This window comes from Lacerta agilis, chromosome 9 (assembly GCF_009819535.1).
Source record: "Lacerta agilis isolate rLacAgi1 chromosome 9, rLacAgi1.pri, whole genome shotgun sequence".
NCBI classification, from domain to species: domain Eukaryota; kingdom Metazoa; phylum Chordata; class Lepidosauria; order Squamata; family Lacertidae; genus Lacerta; species Lacerta agilis.
In genome coordinates, this window is record NC_046320.1 from 66886860 (window position 1) to 66909468 (window position 22609).

Sequence of the window (22609 nt, forward strand, 5' to 3'; positions counted from 1 at the left end):
TTTAGGTGTTTCTCCTTATCTTTAAAAAAGTTTAGCATAGATAAGTTTTTCTTGGGGGAGGGGGGGCAAGGAACAACAGAACTACTTGTGACTTCCCGCTACGGCACATGCTTAAATATTCAAGGATAAAAATGTCACTTTCAGGGTAACCCAGTAAATCAAGGAGAATTGTAAGCACTTTTCATGCAGTGATTTAGTTAAGAAGTGCAAATTGCAGGTGGGTATCTGTGACTCCCCCCCCCCACTTCTAAAAATATGGACGGCAGAATGACTGACGAGGGTGGCATCCCCAGTGAAAGATGAGACCCGGGGCAGGATAATGTGACAAATGCTACCCAGAGCAAAGTCCTCTTCGCCAAATACCATTCTGTTCTCAGAAATGTACACTTTTTACATCAGAAACAAATTGCAATGACATGCAAAAGGGAGAAACTGCCACAGAGAGCTATTTATCATTTTATATAGTCCTGGGTTTTGTCAAACAGAAAGAACAATGCCACCGCAAAGGATGGGATCTATTTTGTGATAAGGCACTTTTAAGTGGTTATTTTATTTTATTTCTTGGGAAGGAAAACATTGACAAAGAAAAGTTTACACCCTTCTTCTTTCACCTGTATTATACTATTTTCATTTAACCATATGAGACCAAAAGGGAAAAAGGAGGGGGGGACGACAAAACCGGGGGGGGGGAGACTGTTTTTCTCCCATGATACCATATACTGTCCACAAACACTCAAACTGTTCAGGGGGAGCTGCCAACAATGAAATGTTGTAGCTCACTAGGTGGGGGTGCCCATGAACAAAGCATTCACCAACAGTGCAGTATCAGTGATTTAAATACACACCACAGAGAGAGAGAGAGCTTGGAAAAGAAAGAACATGATAGAGCTGATGATCATGGAACAGGTTCCCACCCCACCCCATCAGGGCCAGATTTATGGTGGTGCAATTGGAATAATTGCACCAAGGACCATGCTTGCCAGAAAGGGTAGACTCTGAGCTCCCCCCCCTTAAGTCTCTAGCTATTATAGAAAGGAAGTTATGACACATAATGTGCAGGCAACCTTCTAAGCATTTTCTGCAAGAGTTAGACTGTTCTACCTTCTGTAACAGGAAAACTAAAATAATAATAGCAATAATCTTTAAAACTGAAGATGATCACTCTGCTTTCCACAATTCCACATCCTATGTGGCTACAGGCCTAAGACAGCCCCTCACAGGAATCAGTCAGCTGTGCACACTCATCCTGAAAGCTCAACTAAACTCAAGAGGGAGTTGTGCATCAAAAGAATGCAATGGTCAGGCCAGATTAAGTCTAGCACTAGTTGTCAGTATCTTGTGTCTGACTTCTCCCTTTCAGCACTTACAAATGTGAACATTCAGTGACATCATAGCAGTCCAGCCAATTAATGAATAGCTTCACAGGCAACACAAGCAAACCAACAGATAGCAATAGGCATGCACTCTTTGAACGTCTTGCAGTTTCCCGGTTTAGATGAAGGAAAATAATTTAGAGCCTAATGTGTTGTTCACATACTACACAGAAAGTGAGAATATAGTTGTAAAAGATGGCTATCCCTTGCATGTTACTCAGTATCATGATGCTATATCAGGGCCCCAATCCAAGTTTTCCTCTGTAATTCAGGAGTGTCTAAAGCCTGGCCTTGTTTCAAATAAGTCACAAAGAAATCCAGCACAGCTTGAGAAAGATGAAATATGAAACAATGATTATTAACTAGTTTGACGAAAGATGGAAAGCTTAATATTAAGGTTGTTTGGCATGCCTTTAAAAAACAGGGTTGTTTTGAGTCAATAATATAGCTTGGCAATGCGTTGTAGCAGAAAACAATATTATATGCTGGTAACATATTTTGTTTTAATCTGAAATTACAATGCAGATCACAACAGTGAAACCTTTGCTAGAAATGCTGTCCTTATTCCAGCTAATATTTGTTTCCAGATGAAAAGGTGTGTGTGTGTGTGTGTGTTTGTGTAATAGGAAGGGAAAATAAAAGAATTTCTGTTTGTTACCCCACCCCTATAATTGCAACATTATCCTGGGGACACAGAGTGGTCCTTTCTCTATTAAATTCTCTTGAGTTCTGGAGTCGCAATGAAGATGTGACGGTGGGAAGTGGGTCCAACATAATTTCACCACCAATAAACCAAACGAAACCCAGCTTTTATCATCTTACTTTATAAGCAAAAGAGCTATATTTATTTCTAAGACACTTACAGTACTTGCTTGCCTCTATACACTGCAGGGTCTCTGCCCCCACAAACAGGAACCTAATTGGATAGACCTAACTGGTTAAAATTAAGGTGCTTAAGGAGTTCAGTATTTGCTAATCTGGATATGAACTGACATAATCTGTGGTTCCTAGACTAATGTGCAAATTGGAAATCCCAAAGGTTCTGGTGCGGTTTTGATGTTGGATGTTTGGGTGCAACTCAACATGTGGAAGAGTGCTTTTGTACGAGTTAAGACAAATACAGTCAGGGACCTCCAAATTCTCAGACTATCCCTGTTTCTTTAACCTCTTTAGCTGACCACACTATCTCGTTGGTGTTAGACTGATATTCTCAGGTTGCATCCTGCTTACAACTCCTTCCTCTTTCTCACACTGATCTCTCAAACTCAAGATGAAAGGCCATATTTAAATATTCTCTGAGAGCAGGAAGAAGCAAGCATTGTTGCCTTGTTCTCCTCTGGAATAGGTTGTTAGACTGGAACTAGAAACTTTCATTGCTAAGCTATGCATGTCCTACAATAAACCACTTTCTTACTTTCCTGTCTTTCTGTCTATGATGTGATATGAAGCAAAAAGTAAAGTCAGCTGTCTAGCCAAGTGTCACTAGCTTAAACATTGCTCATTCTGCAAATTAAAGTGTTTCAACAGGTAGTTGACCCTGTTATCAACTTTCAAAAAATACATTTTTTTAAAAAAGTATTTTGAGAGAAAATACATTTGAAAATACATATTTTATTTATTTGAAACCATTTCTAAACTGCTTATTGTTAAAATAATTTCAAAGCAGTGTACAACATACATATAAACATATTTAAAACAAATTTTCATGCATTTTTTTATTTTTTAGAATACAGATTAATTTATTTTATGGGACTGAGTGGGCTTAAAGGTGAACACATGTAAAAGTGTCAAGGAATGGAAAGCGACAGTTGTCTACCACTAGTTAGAATCCAGTCTCTCCTAATGAAAAGGCACCTCATGAATCACAGTGGTTTTAAACCCCTCCTGGCAGCAACAGAATAGAAGGGATTAATTTAAATACAATTGCAATTCCATTCTTTTACTTTCCTCGCTTGTTATTGTTGGGTGGTTTTTGTTTTTGTTTTTTTTTGGTAGTGTTTTCCATTTCTCTTGTCCAACAGCCACTGAATCAGGTGGGTTTTTTTGCCCAGAGTTTCTAATTTTTAATTTCACTCACTCTTCTCCCAAATCATTAGGCGGCATGCCAAGTCTGCAGTGCTAACTTGGCTCACTTTGTAATTTTCTGCATATTAAATAACCGGTGTCCACAGTTTGCACATTAAATAACCAACCTCCTTACCTTAAATGCCACCATTAGATGAGGAGTGGCCTAACCCCATTCAGAGCCTCTCATCTTTATTAGACATTAGGGATGATGCAGCAGATTTGGCAAAATGCTGACTCAAGAGTGGTAAATGTGCTCATTTATGGTGGGTACATTTCCCCCCACAGTAGTTTTACCTATCTGGGGAGGGGAATGTCAAAGATCAATTATTTTTGTGCATCACAAACCAGAGTTAACCCCCATTTATGTTGACGTCAAGCTGCCATTTTCAGTCTGCAGGCTTTATAAGAGGTGTTTTACCTTGTCATTCCACTACGTAGCACTTCTAAGTCCCCCAAATTTCCAGCAACATTTTGATCCATTCTAAAACAAAGCCTTGCCCAAAAATCTCTGTCCACCTGAATCATTTTATTTGTGCTATTATTGATATTTATTAAATTTGTATACCACAGCAGAAAACCAAAGGCAGTATCTGCAAATATGGATAACTCTGCCATTCTATATTTGGGAATGAAGAGTTTCAGAGCATATCCACTTCACAGGCTGCATAAGACCAAATGCACGTCAACAGGAAGGAGCAGCCACAGACATAACTCCATGCAGAGTGACCGATAGCTGAAGGAAAGGAAAGAGCCAGAAGCTGGGGCAGGCTGAGATGGGTCAAGGTCATAGAAATGGCCAAACTGAATCCCTCACAACCATGAGATGCCAAGGATCTAGAAAGGACTGATTCAGGTGCAGAGGCTTCTATGAACACTGGTCTGAGGGAACAGACTCTCTTTGGGAATAGGCGTTAGTTACATCAGTGGTCAGGAATATCTGCCGCATGAAACCTCCGGATGCAGCGCAGACTGGACCTGCCGCCAGCACCTCAGACAAACTTCCAGAAGAGAACGTCAAGGTAATTTTATCTTCCATTTTTTGGTCCTGTTTCTGGACTGGTGCCACAGCTGAACTAAAAAATGCCCATCTTTTGCTCCCTCACTCTGGTGTGACCAGCTCAGGGAAGCAAAATTGGGCCATTCAGGTTGGGAGGAGAAGCAAGGACATCTTCTGCCAATTCAGGATGTCCTGAATAATTCGGGACACTTGAGGGGTCTGGGGTAATTCAGCCTATGAAGCAGTTTTCCCAAGCCATACCCACTTAACACAAGTAACACATTTTCTTTGAGTGCAGAAGGTCCCAGGATTGCTCCCTGGCATGCCTCTTCTGAATGAGGAGAACTCCTGACAGTCAGTGTAAACAATACTGAGCTAGATGGACCAATGATCAGACTCATCCCTATACCAAGTGCTTTTTTCAGGGAGAACTCAAGGACACACAGTACCAGCACCTCTTTTAGTTGTTAAAAAGTGTGGCACTTGCTGTAACAACTTCTTGGTGAATACTGGCACCCCTAGGGAAAAAAACACTGCCTGTACCTCAAAAAGTTGCTGAATTGTCTTTCCTGTTTCCTGAGTAATAAAACCACATAGGAATGATGGTGTGCAAGAATGAGGAGAGGCACTTTCACAAGAGGAAAAGACACCACCAATGTTGCCATTGATTTCTGGCTTTGTGAGACTAATGTGACCCATGGGCTTGCTGCTTTTGTTGTACAACCTCACAGAAGGACATCTCAACCCCAAGCCTGTTTCTTCAGACCTAAGCCCCCTTGATCTGCTACAGTCAGCCAAGATCTTCAGTTTTGAAGAAACGGCATGAGAAAATGGCAGCTGGACTTTATGGTTTTTTGCTCAACTGACGCAAGCTCACATCTCCCCACCTTCCTGTTTGTGTCTGGGCAACCAGCAAGTCTGAAGTATATTAACCACTTTATTATATTGCTTTTCTCCATTAGACTGCCAAATCTGAAGAGCTGGGGAGAAATGACAAGAAAATGCATGCAAACCCAATGTAATAAGTATTGATTTTATGTGTGTATGTGTGTATGGGGGGGTAATGACTGGTTCCTCCATATATTCATAATGCCTCAACCGTATTTGTTAGTGAAGCATTTATTGATTTTGCTCAATACAAGTGATGCATACAGATCTTTTTAGTGAGTACTTCACACACACACACACACACACACACAGTATTTTAACAGTCTTTACAACTGTCATGTAAGGTAGTCTGGTTAAAGTTGGGGTGCTGGTGGATATTAGCATGCCTAAGGGCACTCCTGACCTGAAATCTGGAGTGGCTGCTTGTCAGCCATTGGGGGGGTAGCTCCTGGGGGCCAAGCCCTTTTTGGGCCCCAATATTTTTGGGGGCCCAATTTCCAAAAAATGCAGAGGCTGAGCACGTCGTGGTTCCAGTGGCTGATTCCTTCTCTTCGTCCTCCTGCCATGGAGGGGAAGGAGGGTTGAAACAACCAACCACAACAGCACCCAAGCCATCATGTGGGGAGCCACTTTAACTAAAATGTATTAATTGGAAGCTGATTGGCATTTTGATAAATGTATAATTTGGGAATTTATTGTTATTGTTATAATTTGGCCGTTATTGGGGGTACAGATGAATATGCAGTTGTAGATGCTCAAAAGGAAGGGATGGGAGGAAGTCCCAAGATTCAGAGAATCTCTTTATATAGATATGTTATCATTAATTTGTGTTTAGTTACACTTTGTACACTTTGTATTTGTAATATATATATATATTCTGGTAGATAGATTCATCCCTCCCTACTGTATAGTTGTTGTTGTTTTTTATGACCCAAAGGAGGATGCTCAGACTAGTAATCAGTTTGTAATGCACTTTCTTCCTTTCAAATAAAAGAGCTGCCAGCCTCCTCAGCAATACAGGTGTCTTAATTCGGAAATGCATTCTGCACAAATGTGCATGGAAACACCATGCATTAGTGCGTACTCCACCCGAAAAAAGAGAAGAGATCAAGATCTTAAGCGCTCGCCCATAAACCCTCCTGTGTGCTTTACATTTGCTAATAGATGCATGGTGTATTTTCAACACAGAAATAGAATTTTTGATGAAGCACCTTGTGGCAAATTTGAAATGCTGGCCTGGGGCCCCCAATGAGACATAATTCACTCCACTAGCTAGAAGAGATGGCGCTTCAACATCCATTCCTCTAAACTCATTATTGACCCGGGGGAAAATGCTAGCCTTAAGCAAGTTTTAATGAAGACTCTGGTGCAGTCGTTGCTGTAGCACTAAATGTGATAATGAGAAACAAACCACTTAGCAGCGATAGACCCAGGACCTGTATATAACCTGAAAAGTCAGTTTCTTGGGGATTCCTTCCAGAGATGAAGCTAACATCCAAAAAGAGTTTTAATTACCTTGCTCGCTAATTTTTTACATATAACTCAGTCAAGCTCACCGTGCTGACATATTCAGAGACCATTTCCAGAACAAAAGAAAATGTTAAACCCTGTGGGTGACCATTTGGTTACCAAATAGCAACTTGCTACAATGCACCCTAAACCACGTGGGCCCTTTCTGACTGCAATGTGATGCCTCCACATGCCCGGGCTTCTAAATTTGAAATACAGTGGTACCTCTGGTTAAGTACTTAATTCGTTCCGGAGGTCTGTTCTTAACCTGAAACTGTTCGTAACCTGAAGCACCACTTTAGCTAATGGGGCCTCCCGCTGCCGCTGCGCCACCAGAGCACAATTTCTGTTCTTATCCTGAAGCGTTATTTCTGGGTTAGCGGAGTTCTTAACCTGAAGTGTATGTAACCTGAAGAGTATGTAACCCGAGGTACCACTGTATTCAGAGGCAACCTTACCACACTTGCTGCTCGAAATGAAAGATCTAAGTCTGCCAAGCATCAGTAATCTACCCACGACCATGTAGTTGGGGTTCTCTCCTCCTTTGGTGTGTTAGCTAGGGAGTACCTCCGAGATAGGCATTGCATTTTAATGTCAACTGCTCTGGGGTAGCACCATTTTGGAGGGGCTTCCCCAATCCACCGCTGAGATAGGGAGTTATTTTAAATTTGTCCAAATTTTGGGATCCCTCAATGACAATCCAAGTTTCCTACCTGAGGGTCAGCTTAGAAGCTCAAAGACTGAGAAGTCAATGAGGAAATCCCAGGTAGGTTCAGATCTCACCTTTGAAATGGACACAATAGGTGGGCTTTAGGAGAGGCACTATTCTCTCAGCCTCAGCCTTATCCCAGGGATCACTGATAGAACTCATGTGAAGTTCCGGGTACTTAAAATACTCAAAAAGATCTGAATAAATGTTAAGTGTCATTAATGAATGTTAAGCGTGACCATTACTATTCAGCCCACCCTATGATTGGGCTGGTGGTGAGAAATCATCTTCGGCAGATACCAAATGGACCAAATGAATAAACAAGGAGCATCCTGCATCCCTGAGAACTTAGCAGTATATTTTATGCAAGGTGACAAAAATCAGTGCTCCCTTTCTCTCTAGACCCTATTCACCATTGAGATGTTTACAAACTAAGGCCCTTCCAGAAAAAGGGAAACCATTGGAAAAATAGGCCATGGTCTGTATAGAGACAGGGGCAGTCTGCCTAATATAGAGCATTAGTTTCTACAATGAGCAGACAAGCAGCTTGCATATTTGTAGCCTATTTGTAGCCTATAGCTGGTGTTTGTTCAAGGGAAGATGTTGACCTTTGCTGCTAGAAGTTCTGCAGGCAAGTATCCACCAGACACAGATTCTACGTGGAAAGGTTAAGAAGACAAGAGCTGAAGGAAAGTAAGGGAGGAATAAATAAAGCACAAAACAAAAAAGGCTGTGCTTAGCAGTGGTCTCAAGAAGTGAGGAACAGAGAATTCAAGCTTGCTTACATCATTTCAAATGTGCAGCTACATCACCCAAACCACTGCAATTGTTTCCGTTCAAATGATTGAATCCCTCTCATTCCAAACACATCCAGTTGACGTATTTTCTTCCTCTCTGAAGGCAAGTCAATCATTCTTCAGAATTTTTACATAGGTCTGATCAAGGAATTCTTGTGCACAGAACAATCTGACTTGAACATCGATGCGCCGTTGGTTTCAAGAGTATAAGCAAAAGGCTCACATGCTGTAAAGAACAGTTTGGCCTTGCCATGTTTTCAACCTTGTTTCAACTTACAGAATGTCTAATCACTAATCCTTCTAGCACAATCTCTAAATCATATATATATGCACAATTCTATTGCTTTTGAGGTAGCAAGCCATTTCTCTCTGGTTGGTCTAAAATCAGATTCTACTGGGTGATTCCAGTAAAAATAGAACTGAGTCATGTGTCTATCTATGCCTTATCTGTGTATATAGATGAAAGATTGAGGCAGTAGTGGGGGCAGGGGGAGAGAAATATTTCTACTTTCTGTAGACATCTGATGTCAAGAAGACTGGAGTTGCCATCTGCTGGAATGTGCAAAGAATGACAACTGGCATAATAGCTAAAAATCCTGCAAGTGGGTGGGCGGCATGCCTAGAGCATTTGCAAAGACTACCAAACCTTTGGAGAGAAATACAATTTCCCGGGGAAATCTTTGAAAGTTACATCAGCCTTCCATGTCTTTATCCAGGACCTTTTACAAGAGTAAACCTTAATTCCTCGTGAACACACCTTATCTATTTCACTTTCCCCATCTTTCAGATGGCTAGTAAAGCCTTTTAAAGTGTGTATATATTTCAGCTGACATTTGACATATGAGATTTGCTGCTTACACTTTTAATTCTGCCAGTTGTTGGAGTTTCTAAGATTTTTCTGCACTGCTTTTTGATGTTTTGGCTGCCACCGTTTTTATGGTTGTGATGGATGGACTTTTTCCAATTGCTTTTACTCTGTCTGGTGTATTTTATACTTTTATTATAAGCTGTTTTGATTGAACGGGGTTGGGGGCACAGGAAATAACTGAGCTCCATTAAATTTCGAGTTTTGCTTTCCTCCTCCTTATGCCAGATGCTTTAAAGAAGAACCAGAAAGGCCATGGCTCTAGGGAGAAATAATAAAGTTCAGGGGTGGAACACATGCTTTTCATGCAAAGGGTTTCGGGTTCAACCCCTGGCATGATCTAGCGGGGCTGGAAGAGACCGCTGTCTGAAACCTTGGAGCACCACTGCCAGGCAATGTAGCAGGCAGTAGTGATCTAGAATGGACCAGATGTCAGACTCAGTAGAAGGCAATACGTTCCTAAGGGTCACTATTTGAAAAGCAGGATTGCGACTGTGGGAACTGAAATAGTAGCCATTTGGTTCGTCCAGAAAGGTGCAATATAAATAAGGAAAGTTCCCTATCAGAAGTAAAATTTGTTTCTACACGAATATAAAAGTTTTATTGAATAGTACTAAATTCCAATGAAATACCAAAGCATAGAACAAACACGGGTATTTAGTGTTAATTTCCTTCCTGTCTAAGCTTTTCACTGGAAAGAACTGCACATGTATTTCTGCTCAAACATGAATTGCTGTTCATAATATGTTTTCCACCCCATTCTTGAGTGCTTCCAGACTGTCACCATTTTCAGGTAAGCTTCAGTCACATGCAGGAAAATTCAGGTTGCCCATTTATGCTTGACTGGGAGCGGAGCCAGGGCCATCTGAAAACATTTATGTACCTGAGGCGAACCACAAAATGGTGCCCCCTTTGCTACCAGAAATGAAGGAGTGAGTGAAGATCCTGATGTAGAACATGGGGGTGGAATGAAGTTCTACATTGGCTTCTGCTGACCCTGTGGATCCTGCTGCCTGAGGCAGTCACCTCACCTCACCTCATGGGTGGGCCAGGCCTGCTGGGAGCTCTTCTGTACTTTCCCAAAAGATCAGGCCATTTGTTATGATGGATGGGGACAAGTCACTGGAAAGTGTGGGACAGCATTTGCTTGGGCACAACATCATCTAACCTCCCTCATAAACAAATGAGAATGAATGTTTGTTAAACAGCTAATGTTGTCTAGCCTCCCTGCAGCAGGCAAATCAGCATGGATGCTCAAGGAACATAATATAACAACAACAACAACAACAACAACAACAACAACAACAATTTCTTATACCCTATCCATCTGACTGGGAGGCTTCCAACAAAAATACAGAAACAACAACAGCAGCAGCAAAAAACAAACAAACAAACAAACAAACATTAAGAGCTTCCTGAAACAGGACTGCCTTCATATGTCTATGAAAAATTATATAGTTGTTTAACTATTTGACATCTGCTGGGAGGGCAATACACAGGGAATGAAATGGAAGCACCCCTTGTAACAGGTGAGGAAATGCAATTAACAGCTTGGGGTTTTCTTTTGCTTTTTGTTTGTTTTTTATATACACCAACAGCTGCACTCTTCTGGTGCATACAATTCTGATGAGACTAAAGCAAGTCTCCCCAGCATGGCCCAGAACCGCCTAGGAGGGAGGAGGGGGGAAATCAATTATTACCTGACACTTTCACCACATCTAAGTTTTTGATCAGTGCATCTCAAATGAACATCAATACTGGGGTGAAAATGGGGACGGGAAACATAATAAAGGAAAGAAGGCACAGCATATTCTACTGCATGTTAGGATATACTTCGTCATGCATTGGCATCTAGGCAATCTATCTTCTTCCAACTTACCGGTATATTCCCAAATTGTGAAAGAAGGTAACACTGTACTGCATCGCTTTCACATGGTTATTTTGAGAACAGGTAAGATAATGGCTGGAAAATATTTTACAAAGTAGGAAGTGATTCTCAATGATTGGGAAGGGCAGTGAGACAGAATGAAAAGACAAGTGCAGATTGCTCTTTCTTTCTCTCTGTTTCCCACGTTGGACTAATCTTGTGCTACAAATTGTGAAGTGGAACATCTTTGTGATGCAAAGTCTTTTTGTTCTGAAGTGATTCACTCAGAGCCAGCAATCTGCTGTGGAAATAGGGTTTCCAACAGTGCACCCATTACTTCCCTCTAGAGAAGGGCTCCCTCCATCCATGGTGAACCAGGGAGTTCTCCATGTAGACTTGGTGCACATGCAAAGGAACCCATTTCACAGGGAAGTCTGTATGCACATTTGGGACTGTGTTTCAAAGTGACTGCTGATATAAGCAGCCTGAGGATTTTTTTCTTCTCTTCTCAAATTGCTCAATCTGGTTGTCATGACACTTACATCAGAGTTATATGCAACAGCAGAATAAAACCTGTTGGATAAACGTAAGTTTTCATGTTGCAGAGGCACTGCCTGTTCCATCTCTTCCCTGGATTGTTGACCTTAAAAGAAATTATCACTGAAAGATCTTGAAGCAAGCAGTTCCAGTTTTGGATCCAGTATTGGCAATGTGTGCTCTACTTCCTAATTACAAGTTCTGCCTTTATTGCAATATGGCAGAATGAGTGAAGGGAAGGATAAATAAACAGGCCACAGCTAAATAAATAAATAAATAGCCAGCTAAATAAACAGGCCATAGCTAGAAAAATAAACAAGTGTGTGGATATTGCAAAGAGGTGGCTGTTTTAATATAAGAGAATAAAGCAGCTTACAGTAGGTTTAGCCTAACTGTGGCATGCATGCCTATATAGCTTGAACAAGTCTTGTTTTTAGATTGTGAGGTTCCCAGGATCCATTGCTCTGAATATTCCAAAACAGTATGACATATACATAGAATAGCCATTCCCATCATGATGCCCCCCCATGTGTTGGACTATAACTCCGCTGAGCCACAATGGAGGGGAGTTGTAGTCAAAAAAACATCTGGAGGGCACCAGGCTAGAGAAGGCTGCTGCAGAGGTATCTGGCGACCATCCAGATACCGTGCTGCCTGGTTCATTTATTTACACCCGTAACCTTTTCCAGCAACAAGTAAACCACAAAGGTCTTTAATTCCATTCTGAATACAACATTACACAGAACCATTAAGTAGCAGGCGCCAAGCAGGCAGCAAAACAGGAAATGGTTTACATATCTGAACTGGATGGAAAGAAAAGGGGCATTAATATTGCCTCCCTTACATGCTATGAAATGCATGATGCAATGTCCTGAAATAGAGTTAAGCCTCAAAAGCAGGGTCAATTCACAGGGCCCTACATTCCACCCACCCAACTCAATAGAGTGTTGGACACATTTGGCATTTTGGTAATTTTGGCATATACTGTGACCATCTCATAAGAGAAGAAGAAGAAGAAGAAGAAGAAGAAGAAGAAGAAGAAGAAGAGTTTGGATTTGATATCCCGCTTTTCACTACCTGAAGGAGTCTCAAAGCGGCTAACATTCTCCTTTCCCTTCCTCCCCCACAACAAACACACTGTGAGGTGAGTGGGGCTGAGAGACTTCAGAGAAGTGTGACTAGCCCAAGGTCACCCAGCAGCTGCAAGTGGAGGAGTGCAGACATGAACCCGGTTCCCCAGATTACGAGTCTGCCGCTCTTAACCACTACACCAAACTGGCAGATGAATGTCCAGATCCATAGCTATACCTGGGGGTTAGCTATAAAACCTGTGCAGTCAGATTTTACTGTGGAAGGGGGTTTCTGCACAGGCTGGCTCCCTCCTTGCTGTCCTTCTGCTGGCAGGTGACAACCTTCTTGCTTCGACAAGCTTCAGGGAACTGTCTGCTTTTAATGAAAAGGCCATACTGCCGTACTGTTTTTATTGTAATTATCTGTATGCTTTTAATAGTTTTAGTATTCGCTCGCTCTATTGTAATTCTATCAATGTTAAATCATTTTTATTTATTGTTGTTGCTGTTTTTAGAGGCTATTGTTATCTTTAAGCTGTTTGAAGTCCCATCAGAGGAAAAGGTGGGGAATGAATGAATAAACAAACAACAACAACCCTAAAAGCAGTTAAAACAATTCCAAAAAACAAGGATCTCAGGGATCTCTGGAATAGTGTCTTTCGGCTATAAAAGGCCTGGATAAACAGGAATGTTTTGAAGTTCCTCTTGAAAGTCAATAATGAGGGATGCAGACACACCTCACCAGGGAGGGCATTCCACAAGTGGGGAGTGATCACTGTAAAAGCCCTGTTATGGGTCAATGCCAGTCAGGCAGCCCTGCTGATGGCTACATAACCTGTCCACACCTGCCTACTGTATGTCCTGAGATGCCCAATATAGGGAAGGTGCGTTTTTAGGTACTTGGGTCCCAAACCACCCTGACTTCGACTAAGTAGCTCCCTGGCAGCCTGCGCAGTACTTTCAGGACCAGCAAAACATGGTCCCATTGGACTGCTCCATTTACCATCCTAGCAGCTGCATTCTGTACCAGCTACAGATTCTGGGTCATCTTCAAGGGAAACCCCACATTGCAATAGTCCATACAGGAGGTCCAAAGCACGGACAGCTGAGGCCAGGCTCTCCTCGTCCATTTATTTCAAACTACATATACCATTTGCTTTGCTTCAAAATTTCAAATTGTAGAATCCATTGCATTATGATTATAATCTGTTTTACCCGATTTTAATACTCTTTCTTTAAATTGTTGTAACCCATATGGAACCTAATGGCAGGTAAGAAATCCAAATAATAATAGTACACATTTGGTCTGGGTTTTGTGAGATAATACATGCGAATAGTCCTGCAAAAAGATCCATGAAGCTACTGCGTCCAAGTATTCAAAAATTGCTACTACTAATAATAATAAATATGCATGTAGGTCACCTCATTAACAGACTTTATAGTTACACACTTGTACCTGCTATCTGGGAAGCTGCTGGTGATAACAGCAAGTGCATCTACAGTGAATGGATGTGCATTTAGCACATTGTCAAAATAAATAGGGTGATCTGAATAAGCAGATCCATTGCTCACAGAGGATAACACATTCCATGTGCTAATGAAGCAACAGCTTGAAAATTAATGACACTTACCTCAGCACCTTGAAATTTTCTTGGGCTGAAAAATCGGGTCCTCCATTAAAGAGGGCACGTGTTGTGGTGCGACCTGGCCACCTGACCCAGTGTTGTGGGTGGGTAATCCTGGATCAGCCACAACCCCTGATGGGTGGGTCTCGCGTTGCTTGGGCTCAATCTGACCAATGGGGTGCCTCAGAAAAGGAGCAACGCGGGACCTATATAAACCCATGTGAGGCTTATGAGCTTCCTCTTTGGCGCTATCGCATCGGAACACGGAACATCGGATTGTGGACCGCTGTTGCTCGGAGAGACTTAAATTGACCTTTGGTGATCACTTTCCCCTTTTACCCTTAATCTTCCCTTCAGTTTCCCCTGTTAACTATCCTTTTTCCCTTATCCTCTCCCTTACCCCATTTTTTAAGGCTTTGCCTTGGGAGCTTGCCCCCCCAAGGGCCTGCAGGCCTTCGCAAATACTTCCCCCCCTTCTTCCTCCCGGGTTGCGGAAAGTCTGTCAGGGGGGTGTTTTTAATCACTTTGGGAACTGTTCTCCAGTGGTTGTTGTGTTCCCACCTTCGCCTAGGTTCACCAGGCATCTGCGCCTTTGGCCTCGCCGGTCTCGGCTTCCCTCTGATGGAGCGGGTGGGTGCCATGCTCCGTGGGGATCGGGGGGGGGAGGTGGGGAGAGCCTTCATCAGCGAGCCCAGGTTTTCTTGTCCTTGCGTGCATAGGGCTTGGCTTCGAACAGCCTGAGCTTTGTGCTTGGGAGGGAACCACCATTTTGGGTTCGTAGACGCCTTCTTCTTTGGCCACCATCTTGAGCGCCATCTTACTTTATTCCTGGCACCAGTAATGAAATTGCTAATGCTTTGTCACGTTTTCAGATAGAGCACTTCAGAACCTTAGCTCCAGCAGCCCGGCAACTTCCAGAATATTTTCCTCAGCACTTCTGGAGCCTTGGCAGCAAATTGTAATGCAGGGAGTAATCACATCCATATCCTCATCCACCGTCCAGTCTTACAGAAAGTCCTTTTTGGCCTTCAGGGCCCAGTGTCCTAGAGTATAGGAGGCCCTTTACCCAAATACACAGGAGGTGTTGCTTCGTGAAGTCTATTTGAATCCAATCGTCAGCCATTTCCTTCTTTTGTAAGTGCCTTTATTCAAGGGAACCCTTGTAGTGCTAAAAGCATTGGAAGGCTTGGCTAGGCTGCATCCACCAAAAGCCCCATCCAGAAAACCAATTACCTTTGATATGCTTTGCACTATGTGCAGTAAATTGAGGCAAATTTGTTGGTCTACTTATGAGGCGAGACTTTTTGGCAGCATTTTCTATAACTTTCTTTGGTGCACTGTGTGTGGGCGAGGTGGTGCTTGAGGCACCACAGGGTGGAGTTTCCAGAGGTTTACTGCTGCAGGACAGCCGATTGGCTAATTCTGAGCTGTTACTCACCATACACAATTCAAAAACGGATCAGTTGGGCAGAGATGCCTTGATGAGGCTGCCGGCCACTGGTAAACCTGGCCTTTGTCCAGTTAAGGATGTCCGGAAATATTTGCCCCTTCGGCCTCCTGGGGATGGCCCGCTCCTCATCCATGAGGACGGCACACCTTTGAAGAGGCATCAGTTTGCTGCGGTAATGCATATAGCAGTAGCAGCATGTGGCCAGCAGGCCACTGAATTCGCACCTCACTCCTGTCACTTTGGGGCAGCTACCACTGCTGTGCGTTTGGGCCTGCCAATAGACAGGATCAAGGAATTGGGCCGTTGGAAATCCGAAGCTTACAAAGGGTACGTTCAGAAACGGCGCTGAAGTGCAGTCAGTAATTGTGTTTTGTTCATTTGTAGATCTGCCTCCCTTGTACATCTGGATAGTTGGGCACAGCAGGAGGGCGGCGGAGTCTGGAATTGGACACCAGCTCAGGCTTCCCGAGCATTTGCGGCTATCCTGGATTTCCAGATGAGGAATGCATTGGGTGGAGCTTCTCCCAACGATTCAGAGCAGGCTATCTATTGCGAACATGCCTGCTGCAATGGTGCTCCAGCTAGGCGAGAACGACCTGCCGAAAGCTCCCAGCCTAAGGCTGCAGACCCGCATGCAGGAGGACTTGGAAGAGTTGGCGGCAACTATTCCTGGACTCAAAATATTTTGGTTGCAACTCTTGCAGAGGCGCATATGGAGAGGGAGTCATTGCCCAGTTGCCACCAAGAGGGCCAGGAAACACATCCAGAGTGTGGTGGCCAGAAAGGTTTTGTCCATGGGGGGAGCACTCGTAGCACTCATATGCCACCCAGGCATCACCTATCACAATGCATCCCTTTACAGGCCTGATGGTGTTCACCTGTCTGTATTTGGGAATGATTTATGTCTGACCTCCGTGTCAGCAAGGTTGAGGGATTGGTTATAAGGGTGAGCGGTTGGCGGCAAGCACTTGCACTCTTGGTGGCGTATAGGCTCTGGTTCAGGTGATAGGTGTGGCACGTGATGTGGCCACGCCTATGCAATGAAGGGTATTCCGGTAAAGGAATCCAGGGACTCACTGGTTTGGCGAACCCCGAAAGGGGTCCGGCCCGTGCTTGAGTTCCAGGGGACATTAGGGTGGCTGATTGGTGTTCCCTCCATCAGCTGTTCCTGGTGTTCATCCTTTGGCTGTCCTATGAACATGGCTCTGGGACAGCGCTGCCTGCATGGGTGCAGGGAGATAGTCAAACCAGAACCTATGCAACCACTCACTTGATTGTAATCAATAAAGTTGTGGCTTAAATTTCTGCCAAAAACCAAACCAAATATGTGTGTGAATTTATTTATGGGGAAAGGTAAAAGGTCTAAACACGCAATTAGTGACATTTGGGTGAGGGTGGAGAAGCAGGTCAAATGCCACATTAATCTAACTTATTGGCTCCTTATTCAACTGAAATTCTTTTGAAAAACCCATTTAGCAGGGTCCGTGTACCAAATGTCAGCAGCACTCCGGATGTAAATATCAGAGAAATAACTCATTTAACTTACTACTCTTGAAGTCATCTTTCCCTCCCTGATTTTCTCTTTAAATGTTCCCTTTATAAGAAGCACCATGGTTCACTGCACTTGGAAATTAAAGACGACAGAGTAAAGATCAAAGTTTGAGTTTGCCCACTGCCAGCCACAAAGGGAAATTAAAATCACTACTCAAATTCCATTTTTACAGCTTGCTGATGGACATAAGCTTAGAAAAATATAAGCACCAGAAAGCCCGCTCTTGTACCCTGAAGAGTAAGCTCTCAACTTTTGACTCTTGCTGATCACTAAGATGAGCAAGGAACACACGGTCATTTAAGAAGAAACAAAATAAAAATTTCTTTCCAGTAGCACCTTAGAGACCAACTAAGTTTGTTCTTGGTATGAGCTTTCGTGTGCATGCACACTTCTTAAGAAGCTAAGCGCAAGTGGTACCCCCCATTTGTGGCAGATTTCGGAACAACAATTATTCAAATGTAAAGCTAATGTCAAACATAATCATTTTCAGGATGATTAGTCCAATGCTGTTATGATGGTTTCTTTCTTTATTCTTTTTTTTTTGGGGGGGGGGGCTAAATCCATCACCATCCCAGCCTGACCAGCATTAAGGCCATGTGAGATTGAAAAACTCCCATCCTCAAGGGGTGGTTAAATGGCCTTATTTAAGGAGGCAGTGCCAGACCTGTTTTCATCTTCAGATCTATCTCCAGGGAGGGAAAACATTTAGTCTGATAAATAAATATGAAACTACCTCACATAGAAAAGGGTTTGGGTAGGGCAAGAGTGGTGGTGACCTCTTCCCCGTCCTTTCTCTCTCTCAGAAGCTAAATCAGGACAAGCCTCAAAAGCACACAAAAAATAAGCGGGAGGAAGGACAAGCCTATGACCACCCACTTTAAGCCAATCAAAGCCAGGCATTCTTCGTATGGGTGTTGCTCTTTCCAAATCTGTGTGCCTGTGTAGTTCATACCCTTCCAAATAAGAGAACCAGAGCAGGTGGGGGCCACACAACTTTTCTCCCAGGAGAAGAAGTAATGATGACAACAGAAACTCTTCTCAACCAAGACACCCCTTCCTAATCTCTCTCCTTTGTAGTGTCTTGTGGTAGCCAACTTCAAGTGGGATCCCTTCGCGGAAGACCTTTTCTTATGCTGGCCTGGGACTTCCCATCCCGCCTCTGCTCCAGAGAGTCTTTCTCTGGATGTCTCTTAACATCCTTGGGCGTTCTGAGTGTCATGGCAGCCTCCAGGCACCAGCACAGCCAGCTTTCAACCAAACCAAGCCAAACCCAGCATGATCAGGGGTGCTGAGTCTGAAATTAAACAACAACAACAACAACAACAACAACAACAACAACAACAACAACTATAGATGCTGTACTGCTAAAGGGTCCACTGTTTCTTTTTCAAGGGGTGGGGAGGTCAGGGACCTCCTAGGCCCCACCCAAGTCTAGGTTGCAGCAGCCTGTCATTTGCTGCATTTCCCCTCCCTCCTATAGCCAGCATGGAAATCAGGGAGAAGGGTCAGGTAGGAGAGACTCCTAAGACAGATGAACTGAATATGGCCTGGGAGGGAAGGCAAAGTTTCCACTTCCCTTCCTTAAATGAATTCAACCACTGCACCACTTAAAAGACACACTCCCTGTGGGATGTATCATTCACTGAAGCAGTCAAATACAACATTTCCTAGAGTGGACACACACAGGGGAATGTTGCTCCAGACAGGGAGGACTTCCTGTCATACATGCTCTGGAGCAGGGGTCAATAACTTTTTTCAGCCGTGGGCCGGTCCACCGTCCCTCAGACCATGTGGTGGGCCGGACTATATTTTGAAATATATATACAGTCATACCTCGTGTTGCATTTGCTGTGGGTTGTGAACGGCACGGGTTATGAACGTGCTGAACCCGGAAGTAACGTAATGGATTACTTCTGGGTTCGGTGGGTCATGCATGTGCAGACACGCACAGTGATGTCACGTGCATGCACACCGAATCGCAACCCGCGCATGCACAGAAGCGGCGCTGTGGGTTGCGGACTTCTCAGGATGCGAACGGGGCTCTGGAACGAATCCCGTTCATATTTAGAGGTACCACTGTATATACGAATTCCTATGCCCCACAAATAACACAGATATGCATTTTAAATAAAAGTACACATTCTACTCATGTAAAAACACACTGATTCCTGAATTGTCTGTGGGCCGGATTGAGAAGGCAATTGGGCTGCATCCAGCCCCCAGGCCTTAGGTTGCCTATCCCTGCTCTGGAGCTTCCTTCCCCTGTGTGTGACCAGGTAGATGGGCATGACTATAGCAGACCCTATAAAGGCACTAGTCACACAACCATCTTCCTCTCTTGCTCTTTTGGCCCTTTGGCTCTTGCAACTGCTCTTTTGCCATCTTCCTTCTGCTGGCTCTTGGCCAGCAGCACATGGCTCATCCCTACAGAGGATGGAAGCCACAAGGTAAAAAGTCTGAGGCCTAGCTCAGACTTCTTTTCTCTACAACTGTACCTGCAACTACAAGATAAAGGCTGCCTTCAGGACAATACTGTGAACTGAATGTAAGTAAACTTTACCATTGTTTTTAAAATAAGACTGTTGTGTCATTGTTGTTTTTACGAGGGAACTAAAGGGGAAATTTACCAGGAACAATACAATCTGGACAAGCCAGACTGGATTGCTCAACTCAAATTATTCTAACAAACCAACAACTTGCTTCCAGCAATGTGCAAGGGAATGCGCTCTGCTACTAGCTCACTAGTGTGAGTGAAGAAGGATAATATTTAATCAATATATCCCACACTCCCCACTCCCCACCACACTCAATATATCCCACACTCCCCACCACACACAATATATATCCCACACTCTCCACTCCCCACCACAGTAAATAGAACATCTCAAAGTGCCACACAATCTGCCATCCATTTACTCTGGAGCAATCGCTTGAAACATCATTGAAACATCAACAGGGCAACCAATCTGTGGATAGTGACAGGTTCTATGTGCTTGTTTGCCTGGCCTAAACACAGTTTTGTTTCCCTAATAAGGTGAGACATATTATTAATTTATTTTTATTTCATATTGCATCCCTAAGCCTGAGGGTGTATAAAGACATGAGTAATATATAAATATTAAGTACCGGTATACAGGAAAGGAAAATAACTTCATCCACCAGTGAAAAAATAGCACATATTTTATAGTTTCTTAAACCCTGGTAGGCTGCCTAGATATATGCATGTATACGCACGCCTTCATTCCTCGAAGATGCTGGAGCTTTGGCACACTGCCAGCAAACATATCTCCATGTGCTTTGCTGTTTAAATGTGGCAAACTGATTTATATTGCTAAGAAGGCACTCTTGGGTGATCTCAAGGCCTTTTTGCACATTACAGAACTCCTCCTTGGGTATTTTGCAGAAGGAAGCAATGTGCTAAATGTGTGTAAGCCAACACATGAAACAACTGCACACATGTCCATTTTATCCATATGCCTACATGTTTTAAAAATTGTGATCAGGCTATGCATTCTATTTAATATCCACACAAGGAATGCACATGGGTTGCCAGGGCAGCCTTGTTGGGATTCTGCAACTTCATGTCAGCAAGGGTGGCTAACTAGAGTTGGTTACATGTAACAGATTTTGTCAGTTCTTAATCAGCTACAGGTATGTTTCTGGGCACAATTCAATAGTGCCTATGAAGCACTACACAACTTGGGTGTATAAAAACTGCCTTTTTATCACATAAGTCTATTCAAACACTGTGTTCAACAACTGAGGCTCTCCTCCATATTCCACCCCACCTGGTTAGCTGGTGATGAGAGGAGGCAGGGTCTTTTTGGTTGTTGCACCCCATTTATGGAATGTCTTCCCCAGGGAGGCTCACCCAACAGCATCCTTGAAGTTGCCCCAGTGTCTAGAAAATACATTATTTACTGCCCATGGTTTGAATTATCACTATGAATTTACTGCTTTGGTAAAGATTCAGCCTGATTGTTTTAACCATTGCTCTGCTCTCTGTAGTTTGTTTTTATTCCGGTCCTTTATCATCTTTATTCCATATTGCCATGAGAATTTAACTGAAGGGTAGCAGAAACACGGTTTAAATAATAATAAAAAAATAAATACCTGCCATACTGAATCAGTGTATTGATCTGTCAAGCCAAGTATAGCGTTCCTTGTCCAGCAATGGTCCCCAGGTCCTCGGCAGGTGGCTTAGCTACCCAGCCTTGCTCTGTGGCAGTGAAACCTGTGGCCCTCCAGATGCTACTTAACTACACCTCCCATCATATCATCATCTTTGGCTGGGACTGATGGGCTTTGGGGTTCAGCAATGTCTAGGAGGGCCACAGGTCCCTCCGATCCTTAATATATGATATGTCTTTTGGGGATGCCACAGTCTGAATGATACACCTCCATGGAAAACGAGTGTTCCAGCACTGAGCTATGATTGTACACTTAAGAATGAAGGAGGGGAGTTTTAAAGAGATTGATATTAGGCAGGCACCTTTTTTGCATTGTTTTTGACCATATATATCTCAACTTTAGGATATAACTTAATTATATACATTTATTAAATTCTGTTGGTTTTCATCTTTATCTTGATAATTTTATTAGGGTGGCTGTTTTAAAGTGTCCTTATTACTATTTTTAATGAATATTTTACACCATTTTATGCAAACCACTAAGCTTTTTTTCTCTCTTTTTTACTCTGGTATAAAATCTTGTTAAAATAAATAAACATGGAACATCTGAGTTTCATCGGCAGCAATGCATCTTTCTGCTAAAAAACTGTTGAGCTTGTTCGAAAACAAACACACAGATAAAACTATGGAACAAGCCACACCTGTAAAAACAAACAAACAAACAAAAACACTCTCCTCTTTTACATGGTCATTAGAACCGGATAAGCCCTGTCCTATTTTGCATCTGGTCATTCTGCAAAGTGGAGAAACAGGCAAACACCTTTTTCTAATCAACAGTGGGTCCCATGCTGTAGGTAGCTCCCATTGTTGGCTTGAAGTTAGAGAAAATGAATGTGAAGGTAACATTGTGTCAACAATTACAGGTATGTAGCCGTGTTGCTCTGCCGTATGAGCTTTTGTGTGTATCTGAAGAAGTGTGCATGCACACGAAAGCTCATACCAAGAACAAACTTAATTGGTCTCTAAGGTGCTACTGGAAGGATTTTTTAATTTTTTTTATTGTGTCAACAAAACAGGGTATCACAAATATGATGGGGGGCAATATATTAGCGTAAGATAATTCAGAGGATAGTGGTTTTTAAAAAATCAATATCAGTTACACCAGTGTTACCA

General features: G+C 43.0%; 1 protein-coding gene across 1 annotated transcript in view; it reads right to left on the minus strand.

Moving 5' to 3' along the window:
* The window catches only part of CTNNA2 (catenin alpha 2), a 519756-nt gene that overhangs the window by 176684 nt on the left and 320463 nt on the right, over nucleotides 1-22609 (minus strand).